Genomic DNA, 24585 nt, shown 5'->3' with positions numbered 1-24585 from the left:
CAGGCCTTAGATTCCTGCTTTGAAGGAGTCTCATTATCTACTTTCTCCCCTCTCACTGATGTGATAACTGACAACCTTTTGTCCAAAATTAAATCTGGCTCTCCATTGGACCCTGCTCCTCCCTCTGTTCTTCTACGGGTTTCGGATACTATTGTTCCTCAGCTTACCAAAATCCTGAACCATTCGTTATCCTCTGGTTTCCTTCCTCAGTCTTTTAAACAAGCTGTTATTAAGCCTCTTCTGAAGAAACCCAAACTTGACCCCACCCTACCAGAAAACTATAGACCTATTGCTCTCCTCCCTATTGCCGCCAAGATCCTAGAGAAGCATGTCAATTCTGAATTAACTATCTTGAGAACCATGAGCTCCTACATCCCACCCAAATGGGCTTTAGAGCCTTGCATTGTACCGAGTCCGCCCTTCTCACTGTAACCGAGTCGGTTCGTCAGCTCTTAGATCAAGGTACTCATGTAGTCATCATCCTGCTTGATCTGAGAGCAGTCTTCGACACTGTCGATCACGATCTTCTTTGCTGCAGACTTTCAGAAATAGGGGTAGGAGGACGCTCTTTGTCTTGGTTCTCCTCCTTTCTCAAAGGGAGATCCTTTCAAGTTCTGGACCGCACTTTTTTCTCTGATATTCTCCCTTTGACCTGTGGAGTCCCCCAGGGCTCCTCTCTTAGTACCACTCTTTTTAATGTCTATTTGGCACCACTGGCCAAAGTGATCGCCCCTCATAACCTCTCATTGGTCACCTATGCAGACGACACTCAACTGGTGGTGTCCCTCTCCAGCTCTGGAGACTCGTCGGTGGATAACCTCTCCTGCTGTATGAGCGACATCACTAACTGGATGATTAACTCCAAACATAAATTTAACGATGGGAAGTCAGAAGTTTTGGTTCTGGGCAATGGTTCCCCTGCCCTCCCTCTTCCATCATTCTCTGATACTTTTAATAATCTCCTGTAGGAAAGTACCATCTTGCCTGGCATGTTACCCCCATATTTCACTGTATATATGTTGTTTTAGTTGTATGTGTCACTGGGACCCTGCCAGCCAGGGCCCCAGTGCTCATAAGTGTGCCCTGTATGTGTTACCTGTGTTATGACTAACTGTCTCACTGAGGCTCTGCTATCCAGAACCTCAGTGGTTATGCTCTCTCATTCTCTTTCCAAATTGTCACTAACAGGCTAGTGACCAATTTCACCAATTTACATTGGCATACTGGAACACCCTTATAAATTCCTTAGTATATGGTACTGAGGTACCCAGGGTATTGGGGTTCCAGGAGATCCATATGGGCTGCAGCATTTCTTGTGCCACCCATAGGGAGATCTGACAATTCTTACACAGGCCTGCCAGTGCAGCCTGAGTGAAATAACATCCACGTTATTTCACAGCCATTTTACACTGCACTTAAGTAACTTATAAGTAACCTATATGTCTAACCCTCACTTAGTGAAGGATAGGTGCAAAGTTACTTAGTGTGAGGGCACCCTGGCACTAGCCAAGGTGCCCCCACAATGTTCAGGGCAAATTCCCCGGACTTTGTGAGTGCGGGGACACCATTACACGTGTGCACTACATATAGGTCAATATCTATATGTAGCGTCACCACAGTAACTCCTAACATGGCCATGTAACATGTCTAGGATCATGGAATTGTCACCCCAATACCATTCTGGTATGGGGGGAAATTCCATGCTTCCCCAGGGCTCCAGCATTGATCCCAGGTACGGCCAAACTAACTCTCCGGGGTTTTCTCTGCAGCTACCGCTGCTGCCAACCCTCAGACAGGTTTCTGCCCCCCTGGAGCCTGGGTAGCCCAGTCCCAGGAAGGCAGATCAAAGAATTTCTTCTCAGGGAGGGTGTTACACCTTCTCCCTTTGGAAATAGGTGTTAAGGGCCTCAGAGGAGTAGCCTTCCCTGGTCTCTGGAAATGCTTTGAAGGGCACAGGTGGTGCTCTCCTTGCATAAGCCAGTCTACACCGGTTCAGGGATCCCCCCAGACCTGCTCTGGTGTGAAACTGGACAAAGGAGGGAGGTGCCCAGAGCTCCTCCAGTGTGTCCCAGACCTCTGTCATCTTGGATGCAGAGGTGTGAGGGCACAATAGACACCAGTGGCCAGTGACAGCAGGTGATGTCAGAGACCCCTCCTGATAGGTGCTTACCTTTCTCTGTAGCCAATCCTCCCCTGAGGGCTATATAGGGTCTCTCCTGTGGGCATCTCATCAGATAACGAATGCAAGAGCTCACCAGAGTTCCTCTGCACTTCCCTCTTCAACTTCTGCCAAGGATCGACCGCTGACTGCTCCAGGACACCTGCAAAACCGCAACAAAAGTAGCAAGACGACTACCAGCAACATTGTAGCACCTCATCCTGGCAGCTTTCTCGACTGTTTCCTGGTGGTGCATGCTCTGAGGGCTGTCTGCCTTCACCCCGCACTGGAAGCCAAGAAGAAATCTCCAGTGGGTCAACGGAATCTTCTCCCTGCTAACGCAGGCACCAAACTTCTGCATCACCGGTCTGCTGGGCCCCCTCTCATCTTGACTAGCGTGGTCCCTGGAACACAGGAGCTGGATCCAAGTGTCCCCGACAGTCCAGTGGCCCTTCTGTCCAAATTTGGTGGAGGTAAGTCCTTGCCTCCCCACGCCAGACAGTAATCCTGTGTACTGCGGGAACTGCAGCTGCTAGGGCTTCTGTGCACTTTTGCAAGACGTCCTTTGTTCACAGCCTAGTCCAGGTCCCCAGCACTCCGTCCTGCATTGCCCAACTCACTGAGCTGGACTGAGACTTCGTGGGACTCCCTTTTGATGTGCTGAGACGACCGCCGTGCTCAGATCTTCTGAACGCCTGTTCAGGTGCTTCTGCGGGTGCTGCCTGCTTCTGCGTGGGCTCTCTGTGCTGCTGAGTGCCCCCTCTGTCTCCTCATCCAAGGGGCGACCTCCTGGTCCTTCCTGGGCCCTGGCAGCACCCAAAACCTTCAACTGCGACTCCTGCAGCTAGCAAGGCTTGTTTGGGGTCTTTCTGCGTGGAAACAACTCTGCATTCTCAAGCATGCTATGGGACATCCTCTGACCAAAGGAGAAGTTCCTGGCACCTTCCGTTGTTGCAGAATCTTTGGCTTCTTCCACCCGGAGGCAGCCCTTTTGCACCTTCATCCGGGGTTTAGTGGGCTCCTACCCCCCCCCCCTGGACACTTGCGTGACTCTTGGACTTGGTCCCCTTCCTTTGCAGGTCCTCAGGTCCAGGAATCAGTCTTCAGTGCTTTGCAGTCAGTTGTTGTCTTTGCAGAATCCCCTATCTCATCTATACTGTCTTTCTGGGGTAGTAGGGTAACTTTACTCCTACTTTCAGGGTCTTGGGGTGGGGTATCTTGGACCCCCTTACTGTTTTTTACACTCCCAGCGACCCTCTACACACCACACTAGGCCTGGGGTCCATTCGTGGTTCGCATTCCACTTTTGGAGTATACAGTTTGTTTTGCCCCTAGGCCTATTGTCTCTTACTGCATTCTGTTGTGTTCTACAGTATTTGTACTACTTTGCTAACTGGTTACTTACCAGATTTTGGTCTGTGTGTATATTTTGTGTATTTTACTTACCTCCTGAGGGAGTATATCCTCTGAGATACTTTTGGCATATTGTCGCTGAAATAAAGAACCTTTATTTTTAGTAGCTCTGAGTATTGTGATTCTTATGATATAGTGCTAAGTGATATAAGTTTTATAGTAGGAGCTTTGCAGGTCTCCTAGTTCAGCCTAAGCTGCTTTGCCATAGCTACCTTCTATCAGCCTAAGCTGCTAGAAACACCTCTATTCTACTAATAAGAGATAACTGGACCTGGCACGAGATGTAAGTACCACAAGGTACCCATTATAAGCCAGGCCAGCCTCCCTCATCCCCCCAGTCCGATTACAAGGTTTCCACTGGGCTGACAGACAGAAACCTCAGAAATTAGAGGTTTCTGCTGGTCAGACCAGAGGAAACCGTGCAGCAGCATTGCCCTCAGCTCCTAATGGAGCTGTGGCCAATGCTGTCGCACAGAGGGTGCTCCCTGCACCCTCTGAATTCACACTGTCTGCCCTAATATACATTGTACATTCCGATGGTGCTAGGCAGGGGGGCCATCAATTGCCCATACCATGGGTAGTGTAGAGGCCCCCCTTTGGCTCCCAGCACTGGCTTTCTGTCAGCTTTTTCATCTCAGGGTCCCTGCCATGAAAAGGCTGGTGAAAATTGGACTCATGATCAGCACGGCATGGATTAACTCAGCGTCACCAAGGCTAATCACAACTCCGACTGCCAACAGACCATCAGGAACTTTGTTCCTGTCGTGGCGGCAGTCCCCTGGTGGTCAGACCGCCAGGGTCATAATGTGGTGGTCGGACCACCTGGTGTGCGGTGGTCCAACCGCCAGACTTACTCCTTCCTGACAAGGGCGGATGTAAAGCTTCTTCCATATTTGGGAGAAAAAAAAAAAAAAGTGTTAGAGGGAAAGTGAACTGGTAAAAGCTTAACAGATTTTCACAAGAGTAAATCTACTCATCCATATTTGCTCTTCCTCAAATACAATTCATAAATACTTTCATGGAGTACGATTTTCTGGTCTACTTCTGTAAATTCTTGTGAGTTCATGAAATACATTAATCTGCACTAATGCAAAGACATATACCATGGGTGCACTTTTGTGAATTGCTTTAAGAATTGGGCCCCTAATTCGGTCTGGTGTTAACCAAGACCTTTTGCTTTTATTAAAATTCTATCCCTCTCTGTCCTCGGCTGGCTTCACAGTGAATGATAGCAATCTGCTCATTCACAAGAAGCATATCGGCACACAAAGTAATTTTGACCAGTGCCAGGAACTACTTTGTTAATGTGTGCTTTTTGAGACCCAAAAATATTTTTGCCAGTGCTTTTTTTTTTCTTTTTTTTTTTCCCAATGGTGAGGGCTTGGCAGCTCCCACAACAATAATGTTTTACAAAAGCAATGTCAAAACAAAACACGTGTTGACAAAAACCAAAGACTGACCACCATTGTCAGACATATTGGCAATGCCAATGCTTGGTTATTTTTTCGTGCTTCCCATAATCTTGGTGAAACTGGTTACATCAATCTCCCACTATGAATACTTTTGGGGAAATACCACGATGCATCAACACATATTGCTAAATGATGCTTCAGAGAAACGGTACCTAAATTTCACAGTAGTTTAGCACAACATTGTTTCCTAGTTCCATTTTGTTCTGAACATTTTATTTTGTAAGCAGAGAATCATCAATCTTGTTTTTTTAAGCTTTTGCAAATATTTACATATAATCAGAGAGCATTGTGAGGGCATTATACATAGCCCCATATTGTTAAACTTTGCAAACGTGGGTACACATTTTTTCTTTTTTTTACAGGCACCACAGTCAGTAGGGCAGTCCAAGGTTACAACATTTATTTAGAGCGCTCACCCTAATAAGAAAAAATTTGCATTAATGAACCATAAATACAAGTTTGAACTTGTAACATATAGACACAAATATGACCTTAACTGATGACAATTCCCTTCCCTGCTCCATAATGAGGCACTGTACAATGACAGCCAAAGGGTTTCTGCTGGTGGGGGTTGGGCCTACTTGCCCAAAGGACAAAGTAAACATGAAATTGTCTTGTCCTTGACCTCAAACAATATGTCCTGGGTGTTGGGCTATAGGATTTCCACATTCCTGCAACACTTCACCTCAACTCACAAACCAGCTTCTCCTCCAATCACATTTTGACTTTATCCTTTCTTTGACTCTGGACAGCGCACCATTGACTATTGGCTACAGATATATATATATATAATATAATAATAATAATAATAGCCACTTTTTATTTTACGAACAAAGACGTGGTGGATCCAAGAATCCACTCGTAATATAAAATATTTAGAAAACTGAAGCGCAGGCTCCCACGCTTCGTTAGCCAAATGCCCCTGGGTGGGCCAAGGAGTGTTGGAAAGAAAAAAAAAAAAAGACAAGCCACAGCCAACACTTCGGGTCTTGACAGGGGGAAGGCTTCCCTCACAGTGCAAGGTAGCCCGTAAAGGCTTTGTTTTAAAAATTTAATTAAAAAAAAGTAGGGACCACGGGTCCCTTGAGGGCTCCCTGAAGTCCCATATAGCTCGTAAAGGGCTTTGTAATAAAAAAATGTAAATTTAAAATATATATTTATATAAATAAAAAAGTAGGAACTGCTGCATTTCTCCCACTTAAACACAAACTCCCACCCACAAACCTATTCAGACACTCATGCACCCACTCACAGACCCACCGACACCCTCATGCAGCCACTCACAGACCACCGCATAGACTGAAGCAGCCACTAAAACACTGATGTAGGCCCTCTCACACCCAGATAGACAATGGACAGCCACTCTCACCCCCAGATACACCCCCTCACAACTATTCTCACACCCAGAGAAACTGTGGCTAACTTCCACCAAGCAAGGTGAAAGTGCTGTGCACAGTGTGGGTTTGGGTGGTTGGGGTGTGTTGGCCGCAGGGTCCGGCTGCAGACCAGGTCTTGCAGGCAACCTCCTTTGCACATGGGTGCTTATAAGGGGTTGGCCCCAGGGCATGGCCAGAGGCCGTGAGGGAGGTTGTTGGATTAACATAGAGGGGAGGGTCATTACTAGTTTGGCGGGGGAAAAGGCAGTTCGCCAAACTCCTGTGGTCAGATTACCACGAATGCAGTCTCCTTGACGTGGGCCAGATTACGAGTTGTCGTAGTTGGACTCTTGCCCTAGGCAAGACTGCTGGTTTAGGGATGCCAGCTCTTTTGTTTGTAGGTGACTAGGCCAATCTTACAAGTCGCAACTGCCAGCCCAACCCTCCTGGCTCACAAGCAGTACCTCACCAAAAACCCGAACAGTCGAAGGTGATTTGTGACAGCCTTTAAGCATGGACTCAAGAGTGCAACATCTCAGGGGAGTCGGGGTTAAACAGAGATTACCATTTTCTCACATGAGCAACACGTCTCAGTCACACACAGGCAATGAAGAAGATGCAGTGAAGTTTTCAATAATTTTTCTTAGCAAGACTGCAATCTACTGTAAATTGCATAGGCTGCAATGATTAGGATAATGAACAATGCAAGAAACAGAATGGTACAAACTTGAGTCATGAATACAAAGAAACCCACCAGATTGCAATAACATAAGATGTAAAATAGGCATGAAATAAAACCCAATACCCTAAAATGATGACCTAACCTCTAACCTAAAGAGAGCTAGGTGTATTTGACCTAATTTGCCAGTACCATCTCCATGAGAAGAGCCCATTTTGCTTCCCCCACACAAGCTTGCTACTCCTGCCCTCCGTCCTCCTTGCCATCGATTGTCCATCCAAGTCCATGCCCCTGCTACCTCATTGGCCCTACCCTCTGTTATCCGAGTCCATGCACCAGCCCCCAACTTCCTGCATGATCCGATGTGCTACCACTGTCCTCCATGTAGCTTGAAGTCCCTGCCCACTCCTCCTGCCCTCTGTTGCCCAATTCTATACCCCATCATTGCCTTCTTCAGGGATTTGGAATTCCTATCACCCAACACCCGGGACATATTGTTTGGGGTCAAGGGGAACAAGTTTTCATGTTTGTTTTGTCTTTGGGACAAGTAGGCCCAACTCCTTGTAGCACAAACCCTTTGGCTGCCAGTTTACAGAGAAGGGAACAGTCTGCAGTTGAGGCAATATGTTTGTCCATATGTTAAGGCTGTTCAAAATTGTTTTTATGGTTCATTAATGAAGTTTTCATTATTAGTGTGAGCGTTGTAAATAAACGTTAAAGGTCACACTGCACTACTGACAGTGGTTCTAGTTAAACAAAAAAAAAAAAAAGTGTACACGTTTGAAAAGTTAACATGAGGCTAAGTATAGTGCTCCCAGAATGCTCTCTGATTAGATGCAAATGTTTGCAGAAGCTTGTAAACATGAGTGATGATTCCTCACTTTCAAAATAAAATGTTCAGAAAATAAATGCAAGTAGGAAAAATAAATGTTTCGCCAATATGAAATTTTAGGTACTATTTCTTTGAAGCGTCATTTAGTAAAATGTGTTGATGCATGCTAGTATTTCCCAAAAATATTCCTTATAGAAAATCGGTGTAGCCTTTTTCGACAAGATTATGGTAAGCATAAAAATAAAAAAAGCACTGGCAAAGCCAACTGATCCAACATATGTTGTGAGTCTTTTGATTCCATCAATGCATGTCTTGTTTTGACATGGCTTTTGTAACACTTTATTGTTGTGGGAGCTGCCAGGCCCTCACCATTGTAACAAACACTGACAATAAAAAAAATAATGTTTTTGGTCTCAAAAAGCTCACATTGCCACTAGGAGAATAACAAAGGCCCCACAGCCCCCATGCAGGGGGCCCCCTCAGCACAACACCTGCACTGAGTGAGTCTGGAGTGGTGGGGCCCTCCATGTTCTCTGCAGGGAGGCTTTCTCCCATTTTGTTACGCCACTGATTGTTACAGTAGTTCTTGGCACTGAAAAAAACTACTTTGTGTGCCAATATGCTCCTTGAGAATGAGCAGAATGCGATCACTCACAGTAAAGCCAGCAGAGAGAGAAATAGAAGTTTAATAAAAAACTGTTTTTGTTGATGCCAGACCTACTCAGGGACCCAATTATTAAAGAAAGTCACAAAAGTGCACCCATGGTATATGTCTTTGAATTAGTGGCTTTCATGAATTCACAAGAACTTACAGAAGTAGACCAGGAAATCGCACTCCTAGAAAATATTTGTGAACTGTATTTTAGCACAAGCAAATATGCATGTGTACATTTGCTCATGTGAAAATCTACTGAGCATTTACAAGTTCACTTTCCCTCCAACCACTTTTTCCCCCAACTTTGGAAGAACTTGTTATTAGTAAATTGTCAACCTTTCTCATTATGTGAAAAGATTTGAGAAGAGCTGGTGAAAATCCTTAAAACATCCAAGTTAGTAGGTCTGCAGACTCAAAGGCATTCCAGCCCTATTGCTTACTGCTTCCTCCAGCTCCAGTATTTAGATCTGCAGAAAGGAGGCAAAATAAGGAAATTGCTATAGTAGGGATTGAAATTGCAAGTATTCAAGCCCTACTATGGTACTAGCCCTGGCATAATCAGAGAGACTATTTTAAGAGCTCGTACATAATGAGATTGCTACCATAATTTGTCACCACACCAAAGGCACAAGTAGATTTTTTTTTTTTTTTTTTTTAACAGGACAAGTAGATTTAAGAAGCAACCAGTACCATGGACAAGTAGATTTTTTTTTTTTTTTTTTTTAACAGGACAAGTAGATTTAAGAAGCAACCAGTACCATGGACAAGTAGATTTTTTTTTTTTTTTAAACAAATTCCACATCCCTGCTTAGTCTCTGTGCTTGGCTTGTTGTCCCCTACCCTCCTTCCCCCGCCCTCTGATGTCTGTGTGCATGCCTCTGCTCCCTCCTTTTCCCCACCATGTTCTATGGACCTATCACTGCCCCTCCTATCTATTATAAGTGTTCTGTTGAGCTGACACTGCCCCTCCCACCTGTCCAGCATGGTTGTGGCCTGTCCTTGCATGTCTGAGATCCATGGACATAACCCCCTTCCTCTTGTCCTCCATAGTTCATTTTGCTCCCACTTCCTTCTGCCCTCCATGCTCTGTTGTGCTGCAACTGCTCCTCCTGTCTGATCTGGGTGATGTGTTGTGAAGCCCCTTCCCCCTCCCTCTCTTCTCTTTGTCCAGCCCCTATCCCTCCCTTCTGTCCTCCATGGTCCTTTGTGCATGCCCCTGAACCCTCCCTCTTGCCAAGCATGGCCACTGTGCAGCCACTAACCCTCCTGCTGCCATTAGCAGACTTCTGTGCTGCCACAGCCCCCTCACCTGCCCAGTGTGGTCAGCTTGCTGCCCCCGACACCCTGCCAACCTTCCCTCCATTGTCTGTGTGTATTATAGTCTCAAAGTTGCCCTCCAACGATGTGTTGCACTTACAGTGCCCATCCAGTCTGCCCTCCATCATCAGCTTGCTGCTCCTGTCTTCTGTTAAATAGTGTGTGTGTGGATTTACAAGAATTTGTGTGTGGATTAGAAGGTGTGTGAATGAGAACATCCATGATTTCATCACTGATGTCATTTTAGATGCCATCAGTGATGTCACTGACCAGGTCATGAGTGATATAATATGTGAGGTCATACATAATGCATTATGGGGGATCAAGTTATAGTTAGCTCAGTTAACTATAACTGCTGAATTTCACTGGTTTTGTAGGCTTGAAGTGTTAACCTAACTATAACCTTTTGGTTTTTTTTCAGTGAATATCTATGTTTTTTTATATATATTTCCTAACTATAACATCTCTATAGCCTTTGGTTTTTGTCAGTGAATTTCTATAGTTTTTTTTAATCTATTTCCTAACTATAGTTGAGTGTGTCTGTGAGTGGGTGCATGTGTGTTTGAGTGGGTGTGTGAGTGGGAGAAATTGGATTGAAAGAGAGAAAGAATAAGAGACAGTTTTTTAGGTTTTAAAATCTCAAATTTAGAATGTTTTGTTGGATTAAAACAAAAAATGTATTTACTATTTTTTTTAAAGGGACATTAGTCCAGCTAGACTCGAACCCCCTTAGCTAAGTGTGAAGATCTGTGACCTTCACACAGAGATATGGGGGGTTTCTTTTTAGCCTTTTGTGGGCTTTGTATTAAAAAAACATTATTTTTTTTAAAAAGTAGGGAAGGGCTCCCTCTGCGGTCCCTCCTTTCTTTTAATTATTTTTTTAATAATAAAATGCCCTTATGGCCTACCTGGCACTGCGGGGGAAGCCTTAAGTTTTCCCTCGCAATGCCACTGCTTCAGCAAGCACAGATTTTTCTTGGTAGCAGCTCTGGGCTTGCTGACGCATTTCAACTCTGTCCCCTGCACGCGTGCAAAAGGCAGAGATGAAACTTTGTATTTTGAGAGCGGGAACTGCTTTAAAGTTCAAAACCCGAAGTGCCTGCTGTGTCTTGGCTGCAGTGCTGCATGCACTAGGAATGTATATATAAAGTTTTTCTTGAAAGTGCATTTTTTCCCTCTACACTTAAGCTTTAGTTGAGTGTCCATCGTGTATATTGGTCCCAAGAGGACTGCCAGCACTTCTTGGTTGAAGTGCTGACAGCCAAACAGATCTCACGATGAGATCTGTGCATAGGCTCCGCCCAGATGTACATATTTCTTTTCCCTTTAGTAACTCAAAAACTACTTAAAAGTTTTATACCAAATCACAAAAAGGGTGCTTTCTGGACCAAAAGCTACTTTTCTGCCAAATTTGGTGTAGTTTTGTGCAGCAGTTCAGGCTATAGTTGTGTCTAAAAATCCATCAGGAAATAGCATGGGGAAAAAACGTTAGGGGACACCCCCTTTTTCTCAGCCCCCGTTTGACAAATCACCCCGAAACTTTCAACGAAGCAGCTGCACTCACTGTTGTACTAGTTTTTGAAAATGGTGTGAAATTGTTCCACAGTTATCTAAAGTTATTTGCAAAACAAAAAACGCTTTTCCTATGGACACTAGGTCCTAACTATACTTACCTACTGGTGACCGCCACTAGTGTGTGTGTGTGTGTGTATATATATACACACATACACACACACACACACACACACATATATAAATAAAGACACATATGTATTTAAAAAACCTTTCAAAGCTGCTAAAGTGGGAGACTTAGCTAATATTCTACGACATTCATTTCCATAGCCTGCATAATACTTCAGAACAGGCTTTAATAGCAACTGCAAGCTCTAAGAGACGAAACTACTAATCCCAAAAAGTGTGAAACAACGTCCAAGTGGATGTGTATCCAACAACTTTCAGTCACTCCGGACTTTTCAGCTCAGAGCACTTGCATTCTGTGACTTGCAGTTCCACTTTCTGCGGATGAACTGACCGTTAACCTTACTGGCTGGTGATGCCCGTCTGAATGGCTTCGTGAAAATCTCTCAGAATGGCTTCTGGCCTGCTCATTTGGGTGCCCCATTGAAAGTGATAATATACCTCCGATTACAATCGTTAAATGTAAACAGGTTCTAAAGCCGCCTTGTGCAGTTACCTTTGCTGCAGCTCTTCGCTTCCAGTCTCTCATTAAAACAAATGCTGTGGAACGACTGTTTTTTTGTGTATTGCTCGTGTTCATAATGTGCAGGGATGCACAAATTCTAGAATCATCCCACGCCTCACCTCACATTTGGCATTGTACAAAATTACAAATAAATGGCATATAGTTCACTGTGGTACCAAAAACGTTTTCGAGCAATACGGTTAGAAAACGGCAGCAGGTTAGCGGCAATGCACATTAGCACTTAATGAGCGTTCCGGCTCTCCCAACGCTCTTTCACAGCCGTTTTAGTGCACAAAGTGACAGCATCTACGATATTTGTTTACAGTATGAACACTAAGTACTCCATTGCACTCACGATGCACTGTCACTCGAAGTATCAAACTTAATGACAACCTAAAACATGAAAATATCACAAATAAGTCAAATGAAAAAGTTGCCAGCTATAAGTGGAAGAAAGAGATCACATAAGGCATCTGCTTTCCAGGCAGAGATATACCGGGAAATAACGTACCTTTTGCGCGACCAATTATCCGCCAGTCCTTCATAGCTAGCGACTTCTGGAGAGACGGCTGTAAATCCCTATGCGGAGCAATACAATAGACCGCTACTGAGGAGTACTAAATAGACCGTGGACCGCTACAGCACCCTTCTCCGTATACTACGAAGCTAATATAACGCGTACACTTCCGTCGACAGTAGCCACCCGGCCCGTACCTTCGCAATGAATACGTCACATCCCGTTCCGCAGCTAGCGTCTCCATTTCAGTTTCTTTAGTAGCGACGAGCATCACGTGATTTGTAGGAAGTGGATGCTTTGAGTGTAGTCTGTCCGGTTGTTAACTAAGTGCGATATCTGTCTTTTACTTACTTTTAGTATATATGGACGGGAGTCGGGGTCATGCAAATGGAAACGCTTAGATGACAGGATGAGACTGTGCGCGCAGGACAAGAGGAAGGACGCACAACTGAGAGGGTAATGATGGGGGTCACCATCAAACGAGGATAAGAAATAGCCCAACGTTACCGATGTTGAAACTATGGGAACGTTTTCAAATCCTGGAGCCGACTAGCCATCTTCCGATTCTGGGGAAGTGCTATAATTATATGTTTCACGACCTTGGTTTACTCGTTCCTTTCTTTTTCCCATTCGCTTCTTCCCCCAAACCAAGTTCACTGTGCTATGGTTGAAATTAGAAAGTTGATGAAAGTTTTATTCTGTGATGACCGTTGGACGGCATTCTACGATCCGAACTCTTGGGTATGCTCCTGATTAAAGCTGTCCTTTTTGCCTACTTATTGTTAGATTTTTTTTTTAGGTCGAGCCTAGGAAGCGCATACGTTGTCTGCAAAACATGCTGTATCCAGTCTGTAGGCTTTAACCAAGCGCACTATTTGCGTTCTTTGTTGTGCTTGTCTTAAATGCTTCCTTTTTAACGGTGCATTTTTCTAAATGTCCCTCCTTTGTGTGCTTAGTTCCCTCCCAGGCGATTTCACTAAGAGAGCATTTTGTTAGCCATTATACAACATTTACGCTTCCTCCTCTTACAGTGTGTGATGGCCTCTACACCCGCCTGATTTTGCCTTTAATCCCAGCTGTGATCCTTTCTCCACCGGGTGCTCTCGTGAGCGCTTCCTCACTTCAACATCTCCTTTCACCATAGCGTCTGTTGAGTTGCATATCTGACTTCTTTTCTGCAAGCCCATTTTTTGCCAAGTGTTTCACAGCATGCAAATTTGTTTTTTTTGTGGTTTTCTATGCCGCAAATTCAACAGAAAGGTATTGGAATGGTCACATGACACATTCATTTTTGGTATCTGCGGGGCTATTAAGTGATTTGCCCAGAATCGCAGGATGTTAAGCCTAAGCCAACACTCAAACCTGGTTCCTCAGTTCCAAAGTGAGCAGCTCTGGCACTCTGCCACATCCTCTCCATTTTGTAGGTCGAACGTAGGCAGCGCACATGCACTGTCTGCAAGACATGCTGTATTCAGTCTATGGCCTTTAACCACACCCACTATTGAAATTCGTTCTTTGTTGTGCTTATCTTAAATACTTCCTTTTTGTTGGTGCATTTTTCTAATTGACCCCTCCTTTGTGTGCTTAGTTCCCTCCCAGGCGATTGCACTAAGAGAAAATTTTTTTGGGCCGTCACACTACTTTCCTATGCATTCACGCTTCCTCCTGTTACACTGTTACAGCGTGTGATGGCCCTTCCTCCTGTCTGGGCATTGTAGCCTTAGTGTTCTTTTGGTTGTCTATAGCAATGTGTTCACATCACACCAGGGAAAACACTGTGTTTAGAAAGGCACCAAAGGTTACAGGTTTTGTTTCTTCTTGTACCTCCGCTCAGGTATACTTAATTCATGTTTTCCAAGCCAATTTTCCCTCCAATACTGTTGTAGAAATGTTTGGCTCTGTGTGCATGTTTTGCACCCACTTACAGACACACACTCGTCCACTTTGTCTTCCTCTTTCTAAAGTCCTCTAAACAGTGCTGAGGCTGCTTTGCTGGTCCCAGTGGTAAATCCTCATTCTTAACCCTGTTGACAGTTCTTAAGCTGCTTCTCTGGTCTTGTCGATAACTCCTCCATTCTAAGTCCTCTAGCCATTGCTGCAGCTGTGTCTCTGTTCCAAGTGTTAATTCCCTGTTCTTAGTCCTCTAGACAGTGCTGCAGCTGCGTCTCTGTTCATACATCTGTTACTTTTCAAACCAAAACATTTACAATGCCAATAGCTCTAACTCTCACAAATGTGAGACCTGTTGCATTGCAAATGCTTGTTTCTTCCTGGAAAGATTGGCGACAAGGGTGGAATACTGCTCACCCCCACCGATGATCCGAAATCGGGCGGCGACAGTGCCGCTGACCAGCAGAGGCATGGTTACACAGAAGAGGCACTTTCTGTTACGCCTCCAAAACGAAGACCACACTTTGCTCGGCAGTACATATGCATATTTGGATCCCCGCAGCAATCTCAGATTTTCTCTCTTTTTCTGTCTTCCCTCAGCTGCCAGGCCCAGCAGGGGGCCGGAGAACAATCATTGGCAACGTGTGAGAAAGTAGCCTCTTTCTAGCATGGTTAGCCCCACTTTTGGCCTGCTTGTGAGTGTGTGTCAGTGTGTTTTTACAGTGTCACTGGGATCCTGCTAGCCAGAAACCCTGTGCTCATAAATAAAAACCTATATGTCAGCGTGTCTTACCTGTCTCACTGGGATCCTGCTAGCCAGGACCCCAGTGCTCATAGTTTGTTCCCTAATGTGTGTGTTGTCAGTAGTGCTTGGCTGTGTCACTGAGGCTCTGCTAACCAGAACCTCAGTGCTTATGCTCTCTCTGCTTTTAAATGTGTCACTATAGGCTAGTGACTTCATTTACCAATTTCAATTGGCACACTGGACCCCCCCTTATAAGTCCCTAGTATATGGTACCTAGATACCCCGGTCATTAGGATTCCAGGGGATCCTTATGGGCTGCAGCATTTCTTTTGCCACCCATAAGGAGCTCAGACACACCCTTTCACAGGACTGCCACTGCAGCCTGCGTGAAATAATGCACACGCTATTTCACAGCCATTTTCACTGCACTTAAGTAACTTATAAGTCACCTATATGTCTAACCTTCACTTGATGAAGGTTAGGTGCAAAGTTACTAAGTATGAGGGCACCCTTCCCGGGACTTTGTGAGTGCGGGGATGCCATTACTCGCGTGCACTACATATAGGTCAATACCTATATGTAGCTTCACAATGGTAACTCAGAATATGGCCATAGGTTTTACAGTTCCTCTTCTCTGAGGCTTGCACTTCAGCTACAGCTGCTGCCACCTCACAGACAGGGTTCTGCCCCCGGGGTCTGAGCAGCTCAGTCCCAGGAAGGCAGAACAAAGCATTTTCTTTGGGAGCAGGGTGTTACACTCTCTCCCTTTGGAAATAGGTGTTACAGTCCAGGGAGGGGTAGCCTTCCCCAGCCTCTAGAAATGCTTTGAATGGTGCTCCAGCTTCTTCAGGGCCTAGACCACAGCAAAGGCCTCCCTCTCTATGGCTGGCCAATGTTTTTCTCTAGGGGTCAACCTCCTACTGATAAAAGCAACAGGTTGATCCTGGCCCTCTGAGTTTAGTTGTGAAAGCACAGCCCCAACCCCCAGTTCAGATGCATCTGTCTGGACAATTAATTTTTTAGAGTAGTTTGGGCTTTTTAGGACAGGTGCTGTACACATAGCCTGCTTAAGTTCTTCAAAAATGTTTGACAGCTGGCTGTCCATAAAACCTTTTTGGGCATTTTGTTAGAGGTTAGGTCATTAAGAGGGGGGAGTAGGGGGAGGCCAGTTTAAAATAGTCCACATCTTCCCCTGAAGTGGTTCGATCTGCTGTCCACCAACCAGGTGGCCCAGATAAACCACTTTCCCCTGCCCTATCTGGCATTTTGAAGCCTTGACAGCGAGGCCTGTCTTATGCAGGTCCTCCAAAACTTTCCACTGGTGGACCAGGTGGTCATCCCAGGTGGAGCTAAATACAGCAATATCATCTAGATATACTGCACTGAATGCTTCCAGACCTTGGAGGACTGTGTTCATCAGCCTCTGGAAAGTGGCAGGTGTATTTTTCAGACCAAAGGGCATACCTGTGAATTGATAATGCCCTCCAATGGTTGAAAATGCAGTTTTTGGTTTAGTATCCTCTGATAATTTGATCTGTCAATAACCTGCAGTCAAATCAAAGGTGCTTAGATACTTGGCAGATGCAGTGTATCTATGAGCTCATCTGCTCTGGGTATAGGGTGAGCATCTGTTTTTGTAACTGCATTGAGCCCTCTGTAGTCTACACTGTAGTCTCTCTTTCCATCTTTACCATGAGGTTTGGGGAGTGTGAGAAGGTAGCCTCTTTCTAGCCTTGTTACCCCCACTTTTGGCCTGTTTGTGAGTGTATGTCAGGGTGTTTGTCACTGTTTTCACTGTCTCACTGGGATCCTGATAGCCAGGCCTCAGTGCTCATAGTGAAAACACCATGTTTTCAGTATGGTTGTTATGTGTCACTGGGATCCTGCTAGTCAGGACCCCAGTGCTCATAGGTTTGTGGCCTATATGTATGTGTCACTGGGACCCTGTCACACAGGGCCCCAGTGCTCATAGGTGTGCATGTATATGTTCCCTGTGTGGTGCCTAACTGTCTCACTGAGGCTCTGCTAACCAGAACCTCAGTGGTTATGCTCTCTCATTACTTTCAAATTGTCACTAACAGGCTAGTGACCATTTTTACCAATTTACATTGGCTTACTGGAACACCCTTATAATTCCCTAGTATATGGTACTGAGGTACCCAGGGTATTGGGGTTCCAGGAGATCCCTATGGGCTGCAGCATTTCTTTTGCCACCCATAGGGAGCTCTGACAATTCTTACACAGGCCTGCCACTGCAGCCTGAGTGAAATAACGTCCACGTTATTTCACAGCCATTTTACACTGCACTTAAGTAACTTATAAGTCACCTATATGTCTAACCTTTACCTGGTAAAGGTTAGGTGCAAAGTTACTTAGTGTGAGGGCACCCTGGCACTAGCCAAGGTGCCCCCACATTGTTCAGAGCCAATTCACTGAACTTTGTGAGTGCGGGGACACCATTACACGCGTGCACTACATATAGGTCACTACCTATATGTAGCTTCACCATGGTAACTCCGAATATGGCCATGTAACATGTCTATGATCATGGAATTGCCCCCTCTATGCCATCCTGGCATTGTTGGTACAATTCCATGATCCCAGTGGTCTGTAGCACAGACCCTGGTACTGCCAGACTGCCCTTCCTGGGGTTTCTCTGCAGCTGCTGCTGCTGCCAACCCCTCAGACAGGCAGCTGCCCTCCTGGGGTCCAGCCAGGCCTGGCCCAGGATGGCAGAACAAAGAACTTCCTCTGAGAGAGGGTGTGACACCCTCTCCCTTTGGAAAATGGTGTGAAGGCAGGGGAGGAGTAGCCTCCCCCAGCCTCTGGAAATGCTTTGTTGGGCACAGATGTGCCCAATTCTGCATAAGCCAGTCTACACCGGTTCAGGGACCCCTTAGCCCCTGCTCTGGCGCGAAACTGGACAAAGGAAAGGGGAGTGACCACTCCCCTGACCTGCACCTCCCCTGGGAGGTGTCCAGAGCTCCTCCAGTGTGCTCCAGACCTCTGCCATCTTGGAAACAGAGGTGCTGCTGGCACACTGGACTGCTCTGAGTGGCCAGTGCCACCAGGTGACGTCAGAGACTCCTTGTGATAGGCTCCTTCAGGTGTTAGTAGCCTTTCCTCTCTCCTAGGTAGCCAAACCCTCTTTTCTGGCTATTTAGGGTCTCTGTCTCTGGGGAAACTTTAGATAACGAATGCATGAGCTCAGCCGAGTTCCTCTGCATCTCCCTCTTCTGATAAGGAATCGACCGCTGACCGCGCTGGAAGCCTGCAAACCTGCAACATAGTAGCAAAGACGACTACTGCAACTCTGTAACGCTGATCCTGCCGCCTTCTCGACTGTTTTCCTGCTTGTGCATGCTGTGGGGGTAGTCTGCCTCCTCTCAGCACCAGAAGCTCCGAAGAAATCTCCCGTGGGTCGACGGAATCTTCCCCCTGCAACCGCAGGCACCAAAAAGCTGCATCTCCGGTCCCTTGGGTCTCCTCTCAGCACGACGAGCGAGGTCCCTCGAATCCAGCGACACCGTCCAAGTGACCCCCACAGTCCAGTGACTCTTCAGCCCAAGTTTGGTGGAGGTAAGTCCTTGCCTCACCTCGCTGGGCTGCATTGCTGGGAACCGCGACTTTGCAAGCTTCTCCGGCCCCTGTGCACTTCCGGCGGAAATCCTGTGTGCACAGCCAAGCCTGGGTCCACGGCACTCTAACCTGCATTGCACGACTTTCTAAGTTGGTCTCCGGCGACGTGGGACTCCTTTGTGCAACTTCGGCGAGCACCGTTTCACGCATCCTCGTAGTGCCTGTTTCTGGCACTTCTCCGGGTGCTACCTGCTTCAGTGAGGGCTCTTTGTCTTGCTCGACGTCCCCTCTCTCTGCAGGTCCAATTTGCGACCTCCTGGTCCCTCCTGGGCCCCAGCAGCGTCCAAAAACGCCAAACGCACGATTTGCGTGTAGCAAGGCTTGTTGGCGTCCATCCGGCGGGAAAACACTTCTGCACGACTCTCCAAGGCGTGGGGGATCCATCCTCCAAAGGGGAAGTCTCTAGCCCTTGTCGTTCCTGCAGTATTCACAGTTCTTCAGCCTAGTAAGAGCTTCTTTGCACCAACCGCTGGCATTTCTTGGGCATCTGCCCATCTCCGAGCTGCTTGTGACTTTTGGACTTGGTCCCCTTGTTCCACAGGTACCTTCAGACAGGAATCCATCGTTGTTGCATTGCTGATTTGTGTTTTCCTTGCATTCTCCCTCTAACACGACTATTTTGTCCTTAGGGGAACTTTGGTGCACTTTGCACTCACTTTTCAGGGTCTTGGGGTGGGTTATTTTGCTAACTCTCACTATTTTCTAATAGTCCCAGCGACCCTCTACAAGGTCACATAGGTTTGGGGTCCATTCGTGGTTCGCATTCCACTTCTGGAGTATATGGTTTGTGTTGCCCCTATCCCTATGTTTCCCCATTGCATCCTATTGTAACTATACATTGTTTGCACTGTTTTCTAAGACTATACTGCATATTTTTGCTATTGTGTATATATATCTTGTGTATATTTCCTATCCTCTCACTGAGGGTACACTCTAAGATACTTTGGCATATTGTCATAAAAATAAAGTACCTTTATTTTTAGTATAACTGTGTATTGTGTTTTCTTATGATATTGTGCATATGACACTAAGTGGTACTGTAGTAGCTTCACACGTCTCCTAGTTCAGCCTGAGCTGCTTTGCTAAGCTACCATTATCTATCAGCCTAAGCTGCTAGACACCCTATACACTAATAAGGGATAACTGGGCCTGGTGCAAGGTGCAAGTACCCCTTGGTACTCACTACAAGCCAGTCCAGCCTCCTACATTGGTTGTGCAGTGGTGGGATAAGTGCTTGAGACTACTTACCACTCTTGTCATTGTACTTTTCATAAGAGAAAAATATACAAAACAAGGTCAGTGTATATACACATAGCCAAAAAGTTTTGCATTTCCTCTTTTCACTCTTTTCTAAGTGCTGAAAAGTACTTCTAAACTTTCAAAAAGTTCTTAAAAGTTTAAAAAGTTTTTTCTGTCTTTCCAAAAAGTTCTGAAAACTTTTTTTTCTCTTTGTCTATCACTTTAACTCTCTCTAAAAATGTCTGGCACAGGCCAAAAAGTTGAACTGTCCAAACTTGCATATGATCACCTTAGCTGGAAAGGAGCAAGGAGTCTCTGCATAGAGAGAGGTTTGAGTGTAGGGAAGAATCCTTCCTTAGAACTGTTAATTAATATGCTTAGAGTACAGGATAAGGCCATAAGTGCCCAATCTGTAGAAAAAGTAGCTAATGGTTCTCAATCTGATCCAGGGACTCCCCCAGGAAAAGGTTCAGGAAAGAAACTTCTCAGCCTGCCCATTACTAGACAGTCTAGCATAGTTGGTACAGAGGTTGAATCACATCATACTGATGATGTGCTCTCACATTATACTGGTAGCCAAGCTGTTAGGGTGCCCTCTGTAAGGGACAGGTCTCCTTCTGTTCATTCCCATCATACCTCTGTATCTAGAAATGTCCCTCCCACCCACCCTGATGACAGATTGTTGGAAAGGGAGCTCAATAGATTGAGAGTGGAGCAAACCAGACTGAAGCTCAAGAAGCAACAGCTGGATTTGGATAGACAGTCTTTAGAAATAGAGAGGGAAAGACAGAAAATGGGTTTAGATACCCATGGTGGCAGCAGCAGTATTCCCCATAGTCATCCTGCAAAAGAGCATGATTCCAGGAATCTGCATAAGATAGTTCCCCCTTACAAGGAGGGGGATGACATTAACAAGTGGTTTGCTGCACTTGAGAGGGCCTGTGCTGTACAGGATGTCCCTCAAAAGCAGTGGGCTGCTATCCTATGGCTATCATTTAGTGGAAAAGGTAGGGATAGGCTCCTTACAGTGAAAGAAAATGATGCCAATAATTTTACAGTTCTTAAGAATGCACTCCTGGATGGTTATGGCTTAACCACTGAACAGTACAGGATAAAGTTCAGAGAGACCAAAAAGGAGTCTTCACAAGACTGGGTTGATTTCATTGACCATTCAGTGAAGGCCTTGGAGGGGTGGTTACATGGCAGTAAAGTTACTGATTATGAAAGCCTGTATAACACAATCCTGAGAGAGCATATACTTAATAATTGTGTGTCTGATTTGTTGCACCAGTACCTGGTAGACTCTGATCTGACCTCTCCCCAAGAATTGGGAAAGAAGGCAGACAAATGGGTCAGAACAAGGGTGAACAGAAAAGTTCATACAGGGGGTGACAAAGATGGCAATAAGAAGAAAGATGGTGAAAAATCTCAAGATAAGCATGGGGATAAGGGTAAAACCAAAGATCCCACTTCAAATCTTAAACACTCTTCAGAGGGTGGGGATAAAACAAATTCTTCCTCTTCTTCCCAACCTGCACACATTAAAAAGCCTTGGTGCTTTGTGTGTAAAAACAGAGGCCATAGGCCAGGGGATAAGTCCTGTCCAGGTAAACCCCCTGAGCCTACCACCACTAATACATCAAGCTCTAGTGCCCATAGCAGTAGTGATACTAGTGGTGGGACTGCTGGCAACAGTCAAGCAAAGGGTGTAGTTGGGTTCACTTATGGGTCCATAGTGGAAACTGATGTAATCAGTCCCAAGACAGTTTCTGTCACACCTAGTGGCATTGGCCTTGCCACACTGGCTGCTTGTCCCCTTACAATGGATAAGTACAGGCAGACAGTTTCAATAAATGGTGTTGAGGCCTTGGCCTACAGGGACACAGGTGCCAGTTTCACTTTGGTGACTGAAAACCTAGTGCCTCCTGAACAACACATCATTGGACAACAGTATAAGATTATTGATGTCCATAACTCCACTAAGTTTCTTCCCTTAGCTATAATTCAGTTTAGTTGGGGTGGAGTTACTGGCCCTAAGCAGGTGGTGGTATCACCTAGCTTACCTGTAGACTGTCTCTTAGGTAATGACCTAGAGGCCTCAGGTTGGGCTGATGTAGAGTTTTATGCCCATGCAGCCATGCTGGGCATCCCTGAGGAATTGTTCCCTCTCATTTCAAGTGAAATGAAAAAGCAAAGGAGAGAAGGCCTGAAAACTCAGGATCCCTCTCCATCAACAGGTAAAAAGGGTATCACAGTATCCCCTAACCACCCTACCATTCAGGATACTATTCCTGTGGTGGGAGAAACCTCTCCTGGGGTGGCACCTGTTCCAAGGGAATCATCAGCTGGCAAAGCTAGACTCCCTGAGGTGGAAGTACCTCTCTGTGGGATAACTAACATTGGTGAGAAAAACAGCACCATTTTAGTTAACATGGAGCATCCCTCCAACCCTCCCAGAGAAACTTTAGTGCAGAAACCCTGCACTACCTCACAACACTTAGGACAGCATCCCTGCCCTAGTGTGGAGCTCATAGGACAGCATCCCTGCCCTGCTCCAACTCAAGAGAAACAGCATCCCTGTTCTCTCTTCCAGCCAGATGGACAAAGTTTTTGCCCAGCTATGGCTTTTCTGAGACAGCATCCCTGTCTGGCATTTCCATCACTACAAATAGGTTCAGTGGACAATTCCCACTGCTCTAAACTAAAACTTACTGATAGAAACTCTGAAAATACATCTTCACATTGTTGCTTAGCTAAAAAACTTCAAACAGGGTGGTTTACATCCCCACAGGGAAGTAACCATATAGTGGATGATAAAGGGAGTAACCAGTCTATTGCAGAGCTACTCTCTACTTATCACCACTTAGACAATAAAGTCTCAACTGGCCAAGGTTAGCCTTATTGTCCTTCGTTTGGGGGGGGGGGTTGTGTGAGAAGGTAGCCTCTTTCTAGCCTTGTTACCCCCACTTTTGGCCTGTTTGTGAGTGTATGTCAGGGTGTTTGTCACTGTTTTCACTGTCTCACTGGGATCCTGATAGCCAGGCCTCAGTGCTCATAGTGAAAACACCATGTTTTCAGTATGGTTGTTATGTGTCACTGGGATCCTGCTAGTCAGGACCCCAGTGCTCATAGGTTTGTGGCCTATATGTATGTGTCACTGGGACCCTGTCACACAGGGCCCCAGTGCTCATAGGTGTGCATGTATATGTTCCCTGTGTGGTGCCTAACTGTCTCACTGAGGCTCTGCTAACCAGAACCTCAGTGGTTATGCTCTCTCATTACTTTCAAATTGTCACTAACAGGCTAGTGACCATTTTTACCAATTTACATTGGCTTACTGGAACACCCTTATAATTCCCTAGTATATGGTACTGAGGTACCCAGGGTATTGGGGTTCCAGGAGATCCCTATGGGCTGCAGCATTTCTTTTGCCACCCATAGGGAGCTCTGACAATTCTTACACAGGCCTGCCACTGCAGCCTGAGTGAAATAACGTCCACGTTATTTCACAGCCATTTTACACTGCACTTAAGTAACTTATAAGTCACCTATATGTCTAACCTTTACCTGGTAAAGGTTAGGTGCAAAGTTACTTAGTGTGAGGGCACCCTGGCACTAGCCAAGGTGCCCCCACATTGTTCAGAGCCAATTCACTGAACTTTGTGAGTGCGGGGACACCATTACACGCGTGCACTACATATAGGTCACTACCTATATGTAGCTTCACCATGGTAACTCCGAATATGGCCATGTAACATGTCTATGATCATGGAATTGCCCCCTCTATGCCATCCTGGCATTGTTGGTACAATTCCATGATCCCAGTGGTCTGTAGCACAGACCCTGGTACTGCCAGACTGCCCTTCCTGGGGTTTCTCTGCAGCTGCTGCTGCTGCCAACCCCTCAGACAGGCAGCTGCCCTCCTGGGGTCCAGCCAGGCCTGGCCCAGGATGGCAGAACAAAGAACTTCCTCTGAGAGAGGGTGTGACACCCTCTCCCTTTGGAAAATGGTGTGAAGGCAGGGGAGGAGTAGCCTCCCCCAGCCTCTGGAAATGCTTTGTTGGGCACAGATGTGCCCAATTCTGCATAAGCCAGTCTACACCGGTTCAGGGACCCCTTAGCCCCTGCTCTGGCGCGAAACTGGACAAAGGAAAGGGGAGTGACCACTCCCCTGACCTGCACCTCCCCTGGGAGGTGTCCAGAGCTCCTCCAGTGTGCTCCAGACCTCTGCCATCTTGGAAACAGAGGTGCTGCTGGCACACTGGACTGCTCTGAGTGGCCAGTGCCACCAGGTGACGTCAGAGACTCCTTGTGATAGGCTCCTTCAGGTGTTAGTAGCCTTTCCTCTCTCCTAGGTAGCCAAACCCTCTTTTCTGGCTATTTAGGGTCTCTGTCTCTGGGGAAACTTTAGATAACGAATGCATGAGCTCAGCCGAGTTCCTCTGCATCT

General features: G+C 46.0%; 1 protein-coding gene across 5 annotated transcripts in view; it reads right to left on the bottom strand.

The window, feature by feature from the left end:
* Window positions 1-12810, bottom strand: part of KANSL3 (KAT8 regulatory NSL complex subunit 3) — a 470654-nt gene extending 457844 nt beyond the window's left edge. For 2 of the 5 annotated variants that reach the window (XM_069214408.1, XM_069214411.1), the window contains exon 1: window positions 12617-12810. The gene's annotated coding sequence lies outside the window, so the exon portion shown is untranslated. The remainder of the gene's footprint in view (window positions 1-12616) is intronic. The other 3 variants (XM_069214407.1, XM_069214410.1, XM_069214409.1) reach the window with 3 other exon arrangements.
* Between the last annotated feature and the right edge of the window lie 11775 nt (window positions 12811-24585).

The sequence above is a fragment of the Pleurodeles waltl genome, chromosome 11, assembly GCF_031143425.1.
Source record: "Pleurodeles waltl isolate 20211129_DDA chromosome 11, aPleWal1.hap1.20221129, whole genome shotgun sequence".
Lineage (NCBI taxonomy): Eukaryota > Metazoa > Chordata > Amphibia > Caudata > Salamandridae > Pleurodeles > Pleurodeles waltl.
Note: the sequence above shows the minus strand (reverse complement) of the source record. Positions and strands in the feature narration are given on the sequence as shown.